This window comes from Phacochoerus africanus, chromosome 3, assembly GCF_016906955.1.
Source record: "Phacochoerus africanus isolate WHEZ1 chromosome 3, ROS_Pafr_v1, whole genome shotgun sequence".
NCBI classification, from domain to species: Eukaryota; Metazoa; Chordata; class Mammalia; order Artiodactyla; family Suidae; genus Phacochoerus; species Phacochoerus africanus.
Genome location: NC_062546.1, coordinates 128624977 through 128640532, shown reverse-complemented (window position 1 = coordinate 128640532; position 15556 = coordinate 128624977). Strand labels below are relative to the sequence as shown.

General features: G+C 34.1%; 1 long non-coding RNA gene across 1 annotated transcript in view; it reads left to right on the top strand.

The window, feature by feature from the left end:
* Window positions 1-471: 471 nt before the first annotated feature.
* LOC125122198 (uncharacterized) overlaps window positions 472-15556 on the top strand; it is a 92199-nt gene continuing 77114 nt past the window's right edge. The window contains exon 1 of the long non-coding RNA XR_007133725.1: window positions 472-586. This is a non-coding gene — a long non-coding RNA (uncharacterized LOC125122198). The remainder of the gene's footprint in view (window positions 587-15556) is intronic.

The window sequence follows — 15556 nt, the reverse complement described above, 5'->3', positions numbered from 1 at the left end:
AGCCATCTATACATATATATCCATTCTTCTTCAGATTCTTCCCCCACATAGGATGTCACAGAGTACCGAATAGATTTCCCCAAGCTATATAGTAGGTCCTTATTATCAATCAATTTTGTATATAATCATGTGTAGATCCACTACATGACTGATACACTACACATAAATGTATTACTGTGTTTTATCTATATAAAATATATTTTATAATAATCAGTATTTTCATTGGAAACTTCTAAGCATCTGTAGAGAGAACACAAGACACTTTAAAAAAAAGAAGATAAAGTCAAAATATTTAACTTGGCATTCTGAAATTTTTAAAATTTATTTAAACAAAACAAAACATCTGGTAACTGGAATTAATGACTCATTGATTTTTTTGGTTTATTCATTTATTTATTCATTATGTACTGAAATCTTTCGTCTTTTTTTTTTTTTTTTTTGCTATAGAATGCAACAGCTTGCTGTGGGATCTCAGTTCCTAGAGCAAGTATCGAATCTGGACTACAGCAGTGAAAGCACTAAGTTCTAACCACTAGGCCACCAGAGAACTTCCCAAATACTGAATTCTTACGTATACTGGAGGCAGGTATGGTTCCAGCTCTTTTGTGGTTTATAGTTTACATGGGAAAGCACATACTTGGAAATGTTATGATGGCTATGAAAAGAATGAGCAATGATTCTGATAATAGATAACAAGAAGATTTAATCTAGAGGCATGTATGCATGAGTGGAGCAGTGTTAAGGACTGAACATAATATTTGAGACCTGAATGATGAATTAGGTAAACAAAGGGTGAGAATGTGGGGTTAGGATGAGTCAGGCGGGCATGTCCTATAAAGGTTCTGAAGTATTTGGTCTTTATAGACTTTTACTTAATAGAAGGCAACTGAAATGTTTCAATCATAAAAATAACAAGAGATATTTATTTTTTAAAAAAGTTCCCTCTCTTTGGTGAAATCAGGATAGAAGGAAATTAAGACTGGAAGTGATTAGATGGCTATCACAATAGTCTAAAAATGTTGGGCTGGGCCCTAGAATGAAGGCAATGAGAATGGAAAGGGGTGGAATTTTCAGATATAGTAAAGGATGAAATTATATCCCAGGGTATTATTGTACTGATTGAACCTTGTAATTGGTTAGATGAGTATAAGATTGTGATGGATATGAGTAAATAATTAATTTTAGGTATATGTGTGGAAAGAGCAGTGCTGTCAAGCAGGAATTTCTTCATTTCATTATGTCAGTGGCTTTTAATCCCATTAAAATCACTTGTATATGTCTTTAAAATTGTAGTTTTATCCTGTTTGCATCCTGAATGTCCTGATTAAGTTGGTCCCTTGGAAGGGGCTTTTGTATTAAAACACAATGAAACAAAACAAATGACAACAAAATTCCTTTGGTGATGCAGGTGTACTATCTTAGTTGAGAATTCGCGAATCAGGTTCATTAGCATAAAGGAAAACTTTATGGCTAGAGAAAGTAGAGAGGCATCAAAATGGAAAAAAAATTTCGTGTGTTTCATTAAGGCTAGAACATGAGTGAAGAGTGGATGGAATGAGTCAAAGAAAGGGGCAGGAGATGAAGCTGGAAAACTAGTCTGGTCCAGATTGCCAGTGACCTTGAATGTCACATTAACAATCTGGGAATTTAGTTTATATGCACTTTCCTAGGAACCCCTCATGATCAGACATTCTGAAAATTTATAGTACTCAATTTGGGTTAATGGAGATGACAAGCAGAATAAATACAACAGGTGAAAAATCTGCATTGGGTTTGTGAAGTTTCATGGTAATGTTACAGGCATTTTAAGCAATAGAACTGGAATCTTGATTTTGGCAAAAATACTTAGCTGGATCTTAAATGTGTAATGTCACACATCTCATTTTGAAAGGAAAAAAACTTTAAAGACAGACTTTATAATAGGAAAAGTCAGATTATTTAATTTCATTAAGGGCATTGCAAATTTGAAAGGGAAAAAGTAATGTTACAAAAAGAAACAACCTGAATGCTATGTTTTTGTATTTTAGGAGACTTACAGAAAGCTTAAAATATTGCAAATTGATTTATATAAAGCCCACCATTATTTGTAAGATTAAACATAAATCCCTATCAAGAAATACTTGAGAAGAATTCAAAACACATATACAAAGCTGAAAACTAACATTCATGATTCTGCCATAGGTATTTTAAAATTGCTTTTTCTATGTCTATATAGCTTTCATCTATTTTTAAACAAAGATGAATCATAGGGTAAGAATATATAACAAATTCCCATGCTAATATTTATTGATACACACATATAATCATGGTTAATTGCGGTTCCATTATGAGACTGAATCATGTTTTATTTACTCATTTCTCTTGTAAAGGGTTTATTTTATTTTATTTTTTTCAGTATAAATTCTCCCCATCTCCTATCCTGTTCTCCTTCTTCCTTCCCCTCCCTCTCTCTTTCTCTGTCTCTTTTTCTATCTCAATTGTCCCATGTCTGTATATATTAATCTACTCAATTATTCTTTAAAAACTGTTTTAAAGAATTCTTTAAAAACATATTCTGCTGAATTTTGTGTGGTTTAAGTTTTTCCTACCAGTCAGCATTATTTTGTTTCCACTTTTTCGTTACTACAAAAAAAAAAAAAGTTAAAATGAAAATCTCTGTACCTGCTTCTTCTTTGGAAGGGAAAAAAACTTAATCAATGTGAGAAAATATTAAAAAATTTTAAAGCTCCTGCCAAATTGTCCTTCAAAAATATGTGTATGTGTGTGTGACAAGGTAACAAATAAAAGTTTTAGAAAATTCAAACAATATAGAAGTACATAAAATAAGAAATGAGACTCCCTGTTTCTCAGGTGATCATCTTATCCACATTGGAATACATTTGAGAGTAAAAATAAAAGTTAATAATAATTTAATTATTTGAGGAACATAGGTGAATCAGACCATTTCCTCAGAACCAAGCCTATTATAACCTCATTTATTCCCTTTCTTACCTCCCAATCTCCCTCCTTTAGAGTTAACAGTTAAGTTTTTAGGGTATGTATTTTTCTATACAGAAATCAATATACATATTTTTACAAAAACAGGATTAAATAGGAACTATTGTGCATATATTATTCTTTTAATTTAATACTACATATAAAGTATCTTTCCATATCAGTTTTTACTGTGAGAATCTTTGTGGGCTATATCATATTCCATAATAATGCTGTATCATAATTTATGCAACCTTCTCCTTGTTATTATACATTTATTAGGCTGTCTTTCTTTTCCAGTTTCAAATCATGCTACAGTAAAAATATTTGGACTAGTAACCTTGACCAGATGTTTGAGGATTCTTGCAGTAGTGGAATTACTGGGTCAGGGGACACATTTAAATGTCTTTGGGTATTAACAATTTGCCCTTCTAAGATGTTTGCACAAACTTATAAACACACCAAAATTTCTTCACCCTCTCAATAACATGAGATGTTTTCAATCCTTTGGCACTATGAAAGGGTCAGACTGATAATTTATTATTGTTTAATTTGCATTTCTTTGACTAATAAGTTGAAATTTTTTTCTATATATTTTAGCTATTTGTTTTCATTCTTGCTCCTGGGAAGTGAATGTTTTTGTCATATAAGCTTATTTCTATGGGATGGTGTTCCATTTACCATTGTTGTGTACTGAATTACACTAAAATGTAACAGCTCGAAAGAATTATTTTATTGTGTTATTGCATTCTGATGGTCAGAAATTTTGAAAGGTATAGCAGAGTGTCCTGCTCCATGATATCTGGGACCTTTGCTGTGGGGACTGGTATGAGTGATGGGATGTGATGTGAGTGATGTGATACCCGTGGGCTGTGCCTAGGGGACTTTTCATGGGTGGATGTCCAACCTGGTGGTCCTACAGTGCTCTGTACTTAGAAGGGCCCTGGACTGACCTGCTGTGGCTGCTTTTTTCATTTTACACTGGACCCAGCTAATAATAAAGCTCGTCCTGGCTATATCAGTTTGTGGTAGGCAGAATAATGGGTCTCAAAGTTGCCCATGTTCTAATCCCCTGGATCTATGAATATGCTATCTTATATGCAAAATAGACTTTGCAGATGTGATTATGTTAAGGAGGCTGAGGTGGGAAAACTATTCTAGGTTATCTTGCTGGGCCCAATGTAATCGTAAGCATCCTGGTCAGTGGAAAAGGGAGGCAAAGGAGTAAATGTTGAGAGTGATGTGATGAGAGAAAGACATTGTCGGCTTTGAAGATAGAGGAAGGGGTTACATATCAAGGATGCAGGCAGCTTCTAGAAGCTGGAAAAGGCAAGGGAACACAGCCTTCCTTAGAGGCTCCAGAAGGAATGTAATCCTGCGGCAGAGCCTAGCAAACCCCATCTTGGACTCCTGACCTCCAGATTATAAGAAAATAACTTTGTGTTGTTTCAAACCACTAATCTGTGGTAACTTGTTATAGTTGCAGAGGAAACTAAAATACACCTGTGTTAATTCACACAATTAATACTAGTACATGCACAAACTCGTTCACACTCATGCTTGGCACCCGGGTTGGGGTGACTCAAAGACTAGGACTGCTGACCAGAACACATACTTAATTTCTCTCCACGTAGCTCGGCTTCCCCATTACAGAACATCCTCAGAACAGGTGGATATTACACAGAGGGTCAGAGTCCCAAGAATGAATGTTCTGGTGAAGCTGCCTTGTCTTTTATGATTCCGCCTTGGTATTTACACAGCATTACTCTGCCCAACTCTATTGATTAAGTAGTCACAAGGCTGCCCAAATTCTAGGGGAAGGTTCATAGACCTGATCTCTCACTGGGAGGAGTGGCAAAGACTTTTAAACAAAGTATTTAAACCCAGTATTTTAAAACTACCATAGATGATTCATCTTTTTTTCCTATTGATTTTTAACTCTTTGCTTATTGTGCCCATGAACCATCTGTACCTGATGATTATTGAAAATTGTTTTGAACAGGCTGCCATCCATCCTCATACCCTATTTTTTGACATTAAAAATACCATATTTAAATAAATATGAGTAAAAATGAACTAAATAACTGAATTTTTAGAGATTGTCTTAAGATCAGATCTAATTCATTCATGGATGGCAACTCATTGTTAAGCAGGAAAAACATTGTGATAAGATTTCAAGGTGAGAGATATTAGCAAATTGAGGAAAGAAAGAGTTGAATATTGTTTGATATAATTACATTGACATCGACATTTTATTCTATTTCTGCTAATCCTTTTTTCAAAATTTTCAAAAATTTCTGTAGTGTCTCTGAGTCCCTATAATTGATACTTGAACCAAATTTAATTTTGGGATGTTTCTTGGTAATGGAAACTACACTTTGATTTTATCTTTTTTTTTTTTTCTTTAGGTTTCAATAGAACTTATTTAATTCTAGGTGATATACTGTTATAACTTGGCGAAGAAAGGCTTTATTTTAAAATACGTATTAAAAGAAGATGCATTTAAATAAATATGGATTGAATTATAAATATGATTATATTCAAGTTTGTATCTTTAAAGGTTGGGGTTTCACTTATTCTGTTTCAATAAATCTATGTGTTAATAGATATACTGTTTTATATGATAAAATATAAACAATTTTTAATCATCTTGCTGAAATGCTTTGAAAGAGACAGTAATTAGTAAATATGGATCAATGTTCAAAACCTAATGTTCTTTTAAGAAAGATCACCTATTTAGCACTCGTGTATTTAACACATATATGCTTCAATATATTTGATTGGGACATTAATAAAACCCTATTGCTTATATTAGCATCCACTTGTATAAAACAATTAACAGGCAAGAAGAACCAGGCACAATACATTAATCACTGATACAAAAGCAGTACAATTTAAAGAATTTGTTAAAGATAATCACTTTTGATAAAAATAGGAAAATGAAATGTAATATTATTCTTTTAATTAGTCTATACACAGGACAGTGCAGGGGATGATGTTCAAAGAATATATAAAATGAAAGGGGGGAGAGCTCTGTCACAGCCAAATTCATAAGCCAAAACGATAATGCTTTGTGTGTTAGGAAAAGACTAGGGTTTTCATTATAATGATAGATAGTGTGTTTAAGTAACTGGTCATGTCTAAAAAGTGTTTGTTTATTTTCAAAGAACACATATATTTACCATTTTAAAATTCTTTTTAGACTGCTCCCAGATAATTTTGGACCGCATGAGGGAAGATAAACAGTGATATTCCTCTGAAGATACCTCAGATATGGAAAATTTAAATTTGGCATAGCAATATACCATGCAACCTTTTGCTTTTCAAAGAGGTGTTTTTAAGACTGCCCATTGCGGTTGTGTTTTTATCAAGATATCAAAGCCTGCTTTATGCAATTCCTAGAGACTATACTTAAGGTGATACATTTTAATAAAATATTGCCTAAATGGTTTATTGTCAACTGCTGGCAACAGGATAACCCCTATGGGAAAATTGTATCAGAAAGCACAAATCCTCACTAAAACTAATGCACAACTGGAGAGATCCTCACCAAAGTGCATTTCTTAGATTAGGGAATTATGCCAAAAATAAATTGGCAAGAATGCCCTCATAATGATTTAGCAGCTTATAGTTGTCAATTTGGAAAAATAGGAAGACATCGTGGGAATTCTTATAGTAGTGAGGGTGTGCAAAGTATTGTGACCCATAAGATATTGTAGGAAAGAGATGGGTTAGTCCTTAAGTGGAGAAGTCCCAGGAGGCCAAAAAGGAGTGGAGTCCTCAATCAGTATTTATTGAGTAACTGAATCAAAAAGAAATGTGAGATAGGAGAGGAGGGTATTCATTCATTCTTTTATATTGAATACCTACTATTATAAAGGCTTTGTATTAGATGCTATAGATACAGGCTCATTTTCACCATTGGATTAGATTCTATAGGCCTAAGTCATGATGAAGCCACACCTGACTACAAGGGAGGCTGGGAAATGCTGTTAAACCATGTGAACAGAAGGAAAAGGAACATTATTTGGTGAACATGTAAGCTACTCCTGTCAGAGTTTAGTTTCTTACCAAATCAATTAAGTTCTTCCTTTTAAACGTAGATCACACACACCCTTCCCAAGACCCACCCTGGAGGTGTTGGAAGTTCTTTGATTAAATCATAGTTTTGTTTCCTGGGAAATATATACACACACATACACTGTAGGTATGTGAATGTACAGTATATGTGTATATATGTAGGTAGATGGATAGATTTAATTCTTAAATGAGAATTGGTTTTGCATGAAATGCCAGTGTCATGATAGATATACTTTCTCTTCATCTCTCTTTGGCAGAAAGTATTTATTTTAAAGTTTAATCTTTCAGTGAGGAGTATCTTTTCCAGGATTTTGGCTTTTTATGGTGTCTTAATTGGAAATCTTGAGATCACTTGGATCTAGACTTTTATCATTTGTTCCTTAATGTCCACCAAATCCCAACCCCTTGGTTACCAAGGTTAGCAATAACTAAACACCACCCCTAAATTCATACCCACAATCAGGACAGCTAAGTCCTATGTTCACTTCCATTTCTGGTTTTCAACTTTTCTCTAATTTCTGCCCCTGGAGATGACTCACTGTCTCGTGACTCAGCTATGGACATAAAAGGCCTGTGTTGTATTTAACACATTTTTAATAAGTTTTTCATAGCAGGGGAGTTTTTATAATGGTCAGTCAGTTGTATTGTTGGAAATGCAAGTCCTGGGACTGAATTTTGGAATTCGACTGCCATATATTTCAGGTTGCATAGGCCTTGAAACTATAAGTGAAAGATTGGAGGACTGTATCAAAGAAAAAAGATCAACTTTAAGTTTTAATCTACCATGTAGGTATCACATTTTCCATTTTTGCAATTTTAAAGTCTAAAGACTTAGAAAATAGTTTTAATGTAATTTACTTACTTCAATGTTGTTTTCTTACATGTAAGCAAACTGAGGCCAAAAAAGTCACGTTCTTATTCAAATATGCAATGATACCAGACAGGAGAGACAGAAGCTGAATTTCCTGTCTCTCCTGACAATATCACATGGCTTTTAAAAATTGTCTTGTAGTGTTAGAAAGTTTGAGGTACTTAATTTAGGTTCAAATTGACTGAAATTGCTCTTATATGTTTAAAATTATCTAAAATAATTTTTCTATAAAAAGAAAGCAAAACACAAAAATATCCTCAAGACTAGAAAAAAATTATGATGTTAGCTACAGAAAAATATTTTTAAATATAAATTGTCATATTCACAATGAATAGGGCAGGAAAAGTAAAGCAGGGAGTCAGCTTCTTTAAAGAGGATAAACTCAAAGGGCACTCACAGAAATCTTATTTTATAACGGTGATTGGTTCTGTTTGAATCCACTTTCTTCCTAACCAGGGTTTGTTTTTTGTTTTTTTCCCAATAATGTACCCAAATGTCCCATTCTTTCCCCAGAGGGCTTACAGCTCTTCAGAACTGTTGGACGGCAGCTTGTCTCTGGGTTAAGGTTGCAAGATTTAGAAAACAACAATAATAACAAGAAAACAGGACACCCAAGTAAAGTTGAATTTCAGGTATATTACAAATACATTTTAGTGTGACTACATTCCATAAATATTGCCTGGGACATACTTATACTAAATATTTGTCATTAGTTTATTGAAATTTAAGCATAACTGGTAAGTTGCATTTTACCTGAAAACCCAACAATGGCTGATGATTTAGAGGGACAAGGAGTCCACGATGACAGCTGAGTGCTGAGTCCATAATTTCCTGGTTTTCTTGAAAAAAAAATTCTCCTCTCCATTTCCATTTTATGGACTCTCCATTTTACTTTCCTTTCTCTTTTCGATTTACCTGTTTTCTCCTCTTTATAGCAGTTAGGAAGTAGAGTACAAAAACAAAAAACCTCCAAAACATATAGATTAACATTTCAACCTAAAGCCCTGTTACTTTGTATCTGTTTATAAGCTATATATCACACAATTCAATGTTGTTTTTTCCTTTAGGAAATAGAATTTCAGTTTTATTCTCCATTCTTCCAACATAATTATATTTAGAGAACCAGATATGTTCCTTTCTATTCAATTGCCAAATTCATGGTTAATCACAGTTAATAAATAAGTGAAATTCTCAAACTGATCCAGTAATATCTCTCCAGTTGCCTTTTGCCACCATGAAAAAGTTTCTATTTATGATCGTACCCTCATCTGCCCTTTAGCCAACATTCAATCCATTTTATGTACATTTATGTCCATTCTGTTTTCCTCCTTTTGTAGACCTCAATCTCTCTACCAAGACCTTGATCTCTGATGTGGAACTTTGTCAAATGCTTTCTGAAAATGTAAGCGCACACTCTTCACTGCATGAGGACAAAAGCCAGTGTCTTCCTTTAAAGGCAGGAGGGTACTAAATGAATAAACATTGGCATTTCATGTTGGGGCTGTCTGTCAGACCTAAGCTGCTCCAGATATGAAATTTTTATTAGAAATTTCAAGAGGTGTTGTATGGAAGGGCATTCCATCATTGGTCTGTTGTCTAGTGATTTCACAGATTACAATAATACTTTTTCAAACCATTTGTCATTGGTTGAGTAAGAAGACAGAGCAGTGCTAAGCCCCGCTTAAGACTGGACAATGGGAGTGAAGAAATATTTTTTGTCTTTTTTTTTTCTCAGATAAAATTAGTAGTGATAAAAATCTAAGGAATAGATCAATTTGACTGCTTTATCCTGGGAGGCTTGGTGAACTATGAATGAATATTCAGTCTTTTTAGAGAAAGATTGATTACATTTTAGTGGCTGCTGTAGGTTTTATGAGCAAATATTTTTTTCCAATAACAATTTGCTATGAGATGAATGCAATTCTTTAGAACAAAGAACTATTTATATATCTATATCATCCATCTATCTATCATCTATCTATCTATCTATCTATCTATCTATCTATCTATCTATCATCTATCTATCTAGCAATAAGAATTCTCTTATAATAATCACATAAAGTTGGAAAGCCGTAAAATAATCAAGATTCTTATTCAGCTAAATTTGTAACTATAAACCTCTTCAAACTCAGTTAAAATATTGTTTAATTTTTCTTGATTCCTTCATGGACTTGGAGAATAGACTTGTGGTTGCCAAGGGGGAGGGGGAGGGAGTAGGGCGGTTGGGGAGCTTGGGGTTAATAGATACAAACTATTGCCTTTGGAATGGATTAGCAATGAGATCCTGCTGTGTAGCACTGGGAACTATGTCTAGTCACTTATGATGGAGCATGATAATGTGCAAAAATAGAATGCGTACATGTATGTGTAACTGGGTTACCATGCTGTGTGGTAGAAAAAAAATGTATTGGGGAAATAACTATTAAAAATAATAATTCATTTTTCTTGATTCTTAATTTTAAGAATGCAATGTACAGATAATTACCTGACCTTAGCTAATAATGGAAAGGGAAAACTGCAATGTAATCTCTGTCTCTTCTCCTTTTTCTTCTCCACTAAGTCTGAACACCCAGGGATGGGGACCAGAATTGTGGAGAATATTTGAAATTTATTTCTCTTTACTTTAAAAACCTAAATATTCAACTTTATTGGAAAATTTTTGAGTTTTATTTGCCATTATTGACATCCATGTTTTTAAAAAATTACATACTTCAAGTGACAGAATAAGGAACAAATACATTTAACAAACATTTTATGATAATGTTATAATCTATTGAACACTTATTTGAAACATAATATTCAAATAAAATATTAATACATTTAAAAATGTTTCAAGGAGTTCCTGTCGTGGAGCAGTGGTTAACGAATCCAACTAGGAACCATGAGGTTGTGGGTTTAGATCCCTGACCTCGCTCAGTGGGTTAAGGATCCAGCATTGCCGTGAGCTGTGGGGTAGGTCCCAGACGCGACTTGGATCCCATTGCTGGGGCTCTAGCGTAGACCGGTGGCTACAGCTCCTATTCAACCCCTAGCCTGGGAACCTCCATATGCCTCAGAAGTGGCCCTAGAAAAGGCAAAAAGACAAAAAAAAAGTGTTTCAGGCTCTACAGAAGTTATCAAGAATCATAAGTGAAATATTCCCCTTTGCTTTTTTTCTCAATTGTATCTATCCTTAGGCTTTACTACTATATGTTTCCAATATTTTTTCCATGTGTTTAGGTACATATATATATATATATATATATATATATATATATATATATATAGTTTCCTTTGTTGGCTTCTTTTTTGAATATTCCAAGTATTAGAGTTGTCCAGTGTTCAGTCCTATCTCCCTTCTCTGTACATTCTAGGTGTGGAGGTTTTTTTATTTTTATTTTTATTTTTTTGCTTTTTTTTTTAGGGTCACACCCACAGCATATGGAGTGTCCTAGGCTAGGGGTCCAGTTGTAGCTACAGCTGCTGGCCTATACCACAGCCATAGCAACACGTGATTCGAGCCATGTCTGTGACCTACACCACAGCTCACAACAACACCGGATCCTTAACCCACTGAGCGAGGCCAAGGATCAAACTTGCAACCTCTTGGTTCCTAGTTGAATTTGTTTCTGCTGTGCCATGATGGGAACCCTGAGGCCTTTTTTTTTTTAAAGTCCACAGATTCTTTAACACTCCTTTCCATCACTGATAGTAGAGTCTAAGTACCTGCCCCTTGAATTTGGGTGGATTCATGGCTTGACCAACAAAGTATGGTGGAAATGAAATCATATTGTTACTTACCAGGTTAGGTGACAGAAAGTAGGCAGCTTGTGTTTCATTCTCTTTGAAGCCTAACTCTCTCAGATGTTATTCTCTTTGCTATGATTTCCTTGCAGTAAGAAGTACAAATCATATGTAGAGGTCATGTGTACATGCTACAGTCCAGATCTTAACTACATTCTTCTAGCTGACCACACCAGGTGCCAGACATGTGAGGGAAGGGCCCTTTGGATGGTTCCCTTCCCCTAAGCCATTTCCAGACGTTCTGGAGAAAAAGCCATCTTAACTGTGCACTGTCTGAATTATCAAACCACAGAATCCCTGACTGTTTATATTGGTTGCTGTTTCATATCAGCAGATACCCAGAACAGTAGAAAGTCTTATTGAGAACCATAGCTTTAAAAAACTATCTATATAAAATGTTATCGATATGAAAATTACTCTCCTGTCTCTCAGCTTGCCTCTTTAAGGTTTCACTTGGATATGCAAGAGCTGTCTATTAATAGGATTTTATGAAGATTAAATGAGTTTAATATAAAACAAGAGTTTAAAACATTATGTATTATACAAGTTAGTTTTATTATAATTAATATTAACTCAAGCTTAGGATGATAAAAACTTATTGATTCCCATAGGTTTAACAGCTCCTCTTGCTATTCAGTCTTAAAAAATTGTTCCACCACCTGCCCTGATTGCTCAAATCCAAAATTTTGGAATCTTGTTTGATATCTTTCTCACATTCCACATAACAATAGGTTCTGTTGTTTTGCTTCCTAAGTATTGGCTAAACTCATTGAATCCTATGTCCACAGCTGATGCACTCCACTGTAATCTGTCATTGGAATACTGTATCATTTTCTTAACTAGACTTTGTGTTTTAATTTTGTCCCCTACAATTCATTCTCTTTGTGGGAATGAAAGTGACATTTCCAGTCACAAATCAAGTTATGTTATCTGATGAAAACCCTCCAATAATCATTTCATTGTATTTTTTTGGGAGGCGCGGGCGCACCCATGGTATGTGAAAGTTCCTGGGCCAGGGATCAAACCCAAGCCACACTAGCAACCCAAGCCACTGCAGGGACAATGTTGGATCCTTAACCTGCTGTACAAGTGAACTCCTCATTGTACTTTGAATAAATCCAAACTTTATGCTATGGCCTATGTAGCCCTATGTGAACTGGTCCTGGTCTACATTTCTGACTTCACCTTTCATAACTAGTCATTAATATTGAAAAACCTTTTTTTATCATTTTTGGATAAAACATAAATCTTGTTTTAATGTTGCCTTCACCTGATTCTTAGTGAGGTTGAAATATGTTCTTGTATTTATTGGCTAATTATATTTCTTCCCCGAATAATTTTTTTATTCTTTTCTCATTTTCTGTTGCACTGTATTTTTCTTTTTGATGTCTTCTTGTTATAAATATTATATCTCTTGTATGTGTTTAAAATTGTTTTCGTAGTTAGTGCATTGCTTTTTAATCTTTGATCATAAGATCTTTTAAAATACAGAAGTATTAAAACATGGCCAAATATATCAAATGTTCCTTCTATAGATTTTAGAGTTTGTAATTTACTAGAAAAGACTTTTCCATTTTTTAGACTATTAAAATATTTTCAAGATTTTTCCAAATGTGTCATATTTAACAAATTTTACATTGTCCCTCTTACTTATCCGAAATACCCTTTTGTTTATGTTGTATATGTTTATGGGATTGAACTTTATATTTTCCAAATAGCAATTATCATGTGGTCACTCACCATTTTCCGTAAATGATTCAGATTCTTAAATGCTAACATAAGAATTTGCCTCTTTTGGAATCCTCTGTTCTCTTTCATTGATCAATGTGTATATTTATGCAACAAATGAACGCCAAGAATTACTACAGCTTTATTTTGTGTTATGATAATAATAAAATGCTGACAGTGTGGAATAGACCCATATTTGATTATAAATCCTATCTTCCAAAGAACTGAAGTACAAATACTAAATGCCCTGAGTAAAAGTTCAAAGATACCAAAAGTCAAAAAAATTGGGTCTGAAATTAAAAAAAATACAACACATCTTACCCTTGTGTGTCCCCACATATAAAAGCTAGGGAAAGGGGATATGTAAAAGCACAGTTATTTTATTTATTTTAGTTGTCTCATGGAAGAGAACAATCTGGTATGGATCAACTCTTAGAAATCATTTTTTACGGTTTGAATACACTGTTTAAAATTTTAACAGGAGAATAGAAATGGATGTATAACTTATAAAGTCATAGCTAAATAAAGGAAAAATGGAGAAGGAAAACTTGAGCAATCCAGTCAGTGGCAGGAAAGGGAAGAAAATGCAAGAATAGTAGGAAAAAGTGTTAAGAAGAGAACATAAAAGAGCACAGCAGGAATCACCTCAGACAGACGAGTAAATCCATGATAAATATTAATGGAATAAGCAATCCTTTTAAACATTGAGACTCTTGATTTTTCTTTTTTTTTTCTCTTCTTTTTATTTTATTTTATTTATTTGTTTTGCTTTTTAGGGCCACTGCCTATGGAAGTTCCCAGGCCAGGGATCAATTTGGAGCTACAGCTGCCAGCCTACACCAGAGCCACAGCAACGCAGGATCTGAGCTATGTCTGCAGTCTACATCACAGCTCATGGCAACTCCATATCCTTAACCCACTGAGCGAGGCCAAGGATTGAACACTCATCCTCATGGATCCTAGTTGGTTTCGTTACCACTGAGGCATGATTGGAACTCATTTTCTTTTTTTCTTTTAAAAAGCATGCCATATGCTGTAAGAACCCCACAGAAAACAGAATTACATGGAAGAAAAGAAAATGAAAAAGTATTTAAAGGCCATTATTTATGCAATATAATTTCTGATAAAAAAGTCAAACCAAAAAGCATTAAATGAGACAGGGGCACTATCATGTGCTGGTCTCAGCCTATCAGTAGATTATTTCTATCATAGACAAAATGAGTCAACAAAAAGTGAGTAAAAATAAAGTGGATTTAAGTAACATTTTAAAATAATTTAAATAATATTTTAGATAAGCACCTTATCTTATAATAAATTTTGGTGGAGTATATCTAAAAATACTGAATTAGTAGTTCCTGTTGTGGATCAGGAGGTCAAGGACCCAATGCTGTCTCTGTGATGATATGGACTCGATTCCTGGCCTCACTCAGTGGGTTAAGGATCCAGTGTTGCTGCAAGTTATGGTGTAGGTTGAAGATCTGGCTTGGATCCTGTGTTGCTGTGGCTGTGGTGTAGGTCTGCAGCTGCAGCTTCCATTTGCCCCTAGCCCAGGAACTTCCATGTGCCACAAGTACAACTGTAAAAAGAAAAAAATACTGAATTATTAGACTGTACACCTATAACTACTATAATATCGTAAATCAACTTATACTTAAATAAAACATATGGGCAATTTAAAAGAAAATCCCTAGAAAATTTTAGTACACAAAAATAAGAGAAACTAATATTTGATTATTAGATGATAAAAGTAAAATAAATCACAAAAGAAATGTCTCATAGCCCACTTAATGGGACATTAAACATTCTACATAACTCTTAGGTATAAAGATGAAAATTCAATTAAGATAGCAAACAGTTTTGGAATGAATGACAAAGCAAGTGCTTGCACACTGAAAACTTTTAAGTTAAAGCCAAAGCTACACTCAGAAAATATAATTTATCATCACAATTTATTTATTAGAAAACATGTCCCCTTCTAGTAATCCTATTTTTGCTCTCATTTGTCCCAAAATTGCTTGAAAGGATTGTACTTTCTCCAATTTAGCATCTCCTGTTCTCTTGAATATGCTTCAATGAAGAATCTATCCTCAACAACAATGAAACTGCTCTTATCAGGGCCAC